This window comes from Monodon monoceros, unplaced genomic scaffold, assembly GCF_005190385.1.
Source record: "Monodon monoceros isolate NGI ecotype Baffin Bay Population unplaced genomic scaffold, NGI_Narwhal_1 Super_Scaffold_22, whole genome shotgun sequence".
Taxonomy (NCBI): Eukaryota; Metazoa; Chordata; class Mammalia; order Artiodactyla; family Monodontidae; genus Monodon; species Monodon monoceros.
In genome coordinates this window covers 124,523,256-124,527,147 of record NW_021703779.1, presented here as the reverse complement: position 1 = coordinate 124,527,147, position 3,892 = coordinate 124,523,256, and the positions used below count along the sequence as shown (strand labels likewise).

At 51.6% G+C, this 3,892-nt stretch overlaps 1 protein-coding gene across 3 annotated transcripts in view; it reads right to left on the bottom strand.

Moving 5' to 3' along the window:
• MAMLD1 (mastermind like domain containing 1) overlaps positions 1-3,892 on the bottom strand; it is a 59,345-nt gene that overhangs the window by 40,762 nt on the left and 14,691 nt on the right. The window lies entirely within an intron of this gene.

The window sequence follows — 3,892 nt, the reverse complement described above, 5'->3', positions numbered from 1 at the left end:
TGAGGGGTGGGAAGGAAGGGAGGGAGGGAGGGAGGGGGGAGAGAGGGAGGGAGGGAGAGGGAAGGGGGGAGGCAGAGGAATGTTTATAAAGGCTTGGCACATTAAAGCTATTGAACAGGAAACTTGCGAGATAAAACAGATCTCTCAGTTTCAAGACTTAGAAAGAGTTGTCAAAACTATACAATACAGCCTATTTTTAGAACCACGATGCTTGTTTTGTTGCTGTCTTTCATTTAGACTGTTGCGTTACAGTTCAAATAAAGCATTATGCTGTCTCTACACCAAACACTACGGAAAGTCACGCGAAGGATATTCTCTGCCCACTTAAAGGAGCTTTCAGCGGAACTATGCATACATTGGAGGGCAAAGGAGAATCGCTAAGAAACTTGCAATTCCCACCTGTCTACTGCTAGCCTGATTCTTAAAAAGGAAAAGCGTGACGTAGACGTTGAACTTTCAGGTTGCTTCCCTGTCTTGGTTAAATGCATCAGGCTCTAGTGAGAAAATGGGATAAAGCAGAGGCTTTGGAGGAGTGAAGTAGATCTGGCGTGTTCTTTTGGGCAGCTGTCTGAGAGACACTGTTTGGAGCGTAACACAACTGCGTAACAGTCACTATAGCGTGGTTCCATTGATCTGTACACACACAGACACACACACGTGCATGCACATACACACACATTTCTATGAGTGCACAAAAACACCTTGGAAGAAAGTATATGCAACTCTTTGGAGTAGTCATCCTTTGGGGGTGACTGGAAACTCACTTTCTATTCTCTGTATTTTTCTATAGAAGCTTGTTTTTAATGGAATGACTTACACTCCTCCACCAAAAAAGTATAAAGCTATCTAATTTAGAAATGCCTCTGTGCAGATGTATCCTCATGTCGGGGAGATAGGAAACAACAGGAAAAGGCCCCGATCTGTGATCTGCACTTGGGGGAACTGCCCGCCATTTATGAAAGCCTAGCCTTTGGGAACAAATCAAAGAAGTTACTAATGCCGTATTTCCTACACTTTCAAGGCTTCATACAGTCATCCGTGGCTGTCTTGTAAATGACCATGACCTGCAGTGAAGGGGAAGGGAGTGGAGTGCAGGATTATGTGTGGGAGGAGATGGGCTTGGAAATCTCCTAAAGGCCAGCGCTCTACCAGATCCATTTCCCCTGAAGCACTTTTGCACGAAGAAACCTCTTTCCAGCTTTGAAGTCTCACTGGGACATCCGGTGCGGATCCTCTGACGTCCCCTTACGTTTGCCTCACTGGAGGGTCAAGGCGTGCGTGAGGGCCACCTACTAGCACGACAGTGGTCATGACTCTTACAGCAGAGTGAACGTCAAAAGAGATCCCCTAGGGCTGCACTTCTGGAGCCTTGGCACCCATCAGATGCACTTAGAAACCCCCAGATTCCCAGGCTCTCCTACCACAGCTGAACTGCTTCAGTCTCCTCCGGGCCGCGGCCCAGGAACCCAAGGTTTGTTACAGCTCCCTGGCTGGCTCTCAGTGGACTGCCAGTTTGAGAGCATGGGTGCAGGCAGGATGGCCTAGGGCCCTGGTCCCGAGGCAGACGCAACCACTACGTATTGGCCTCCACAAAGAGTCTCTTGAGTTCTGTTTCTTCATTTGTAAAATGAGCGTCATTTTAGTTCTCACCTCATGATGCTGCTTTGGACTATTACATGAAACGGGACGGATTCCACGGCACCTAGTGGACCCTCAGTAACTAGTATCTGGCATCACAGAGGGCAGATCTGGAAGTGCTCTGGGAGTGCAACCCTGGCCTTTAAAGACAGGGAGGGACCCTGAGGCCCTGGGATGGGCAAGGCTTGCCCCGAGCGGCTCAGCTAGAGGGCCCCAGGGCCTGCCACCGTCACTCAGCTGTTCCCCGACCCGCAGCCTCCATCCTCCCCCACTGACCGCCCCATCCCCGCAGAAAGGGCTCCCCCTCTCTTAGCGAGGGGACTTGCCTACTTCTCTGCCTTTCCTTGTGAGATGTCCACCACCCGGCCAAGGGCACTTTGAGGGGCAGGTCCGCCACCAGATTCATCTGAGGCCTGACTACCACCGGGCAGGCAGGAAGGGGTTGGGGGGTGAGGTAGAGTAGGCACAGGAAGAGGCCTCTCCAGTCATCTGCTCCACTCTCCCACCCAGGAGCGCTCACTAGGTATTTGGCTCACGGCAGGTGCTCAGTGAACAGAAGCTGAATGAATCCATGGACCAATGAACACAAATGACTCAGCGCCCAGCGAGCTCTGCCTCGTGTTTTCCTGGCCGTTCATTCAATCAATCATGGGCCACAGAGAAGTCACTGCATTTCAGGCTGAAATTTGGTCTCTTCTACGTTCTCCCAAAGACTTAAAACAAATCCATTATAGTGAAAACAGAAATGTCTAAAATGGATCAGTAAGGAACGACTCAGTGTGGGCTTTACATAGGATCCCCTGCCTGGAGTCTGAGCTGGCGATGGCCGTGCCCAAGGCGCTGTTCGTGATGTCTTGGACTCAAGGAGAGTTTAATGCCAGTGAAGTCTGCATAGGACCAGGCGGGGGAAGGATGGGCTTGGGGGATGGGAGGGAGGGCAGGAGCTGTGAGTTGGACCGGCCTGGACTCCCTGGCAGATACTAGGGCTTTCATTTAATTGTTGGTCTGCCATTATCCCGTTGGGACTAAGGTGGTAGGAGGTGGGGAAGGTGGGACATGACCACCAGATGCTAAAGTTAATACTGGGAACCACTGGCGAAGGAAAAGGGTCTCCAGCCCTCTGAAGTGAGAGTGTGTGCCCCTGACTTTTCAGGCCCTCAACCCCACAGCGGACCCCAGGATGCCCCTGTGAGGTGCCGGGGGCTGCCGTGCTGCTGGTGGATACCATCTGCTGGAGCAGGTGCTACCCTTGCTGTGCCAAGCCTGCAGCCGGACGCCGCTGGTGCTAGCTTCCCTGAATGCTTTGGGAGGCTCCCTAGTCGGCGGGCAGGCTGGCCTTGCTGTCCCTGGGGGTGCAATGGGGGGCGCTGGTTGACACCGCAGGTCAGCCTGGCTGGGCTGTTGGGCTTGACTAAACCCTGTGGCCACCCTTCTAGATCAAGTGCAGCAGAGAGCTTGCTACCCCAGAATGACTTCCCCTCTCAGCATCACGTTGGGGGTGGCAGGTCCCCACCAAACTTCCAGACCCTTCTAAACAGCTTTACCTATGTGCCGTTTTCCAGTCTCTGTGGACTCTGTACAGCAAGCTATGGGTCCCAGCTCCCAGCCAGCCCCTACTTCCTTCAGGCCTTGTACTACACGTGACCCTGCCCACTCACTGGGAGAACAATTTTTTTTTTTTTTTTTACCATAAGTGAATCGGTAGCCGCTAGCAGGATTGCTAGACAACACACGTCAACCTTCACTTTTTACAGAAAACAGAATGGGTGGTGATTTGCTTGTGGTCCCACGGCTAGTTAGGGGCCAACACCAACACTAGACCCCAGGAGGCCCAGCCCTCACAGGTGCGGGCAGTGGTAGGGCGGGGAAGGGGAGTGAGGGACGGTGTCCTGGTGTCTTTTAGAAAGGAATGACTTTATCTCCATGCACCAGTGCCGGCGGAGTCCCATTTCATAATCGGGCAGACAAAGCCACCAATGTGATCCCCACGACCTTATAAACATTCATTAAAATGCATTTCAAAGCATGTGATGCCTTCCCCACCCCCTAAATAATGAGAAAACAAAGGCAACCCTTCTGATAGAGGCCAAGTTCAGCTCTGAAGTCAACATTATTTCTGGTTCTGTCTGAACAATGACATATGGCAATTCTTCCCTTTCTACATTTTTTTAGTCCAGAATGGCAAAAAGGGCAAAGATTTCTTGGGAAAGGGTCTAGATTATAAGAGTACAGTCCAGGCTCAGAAAATGGGCAT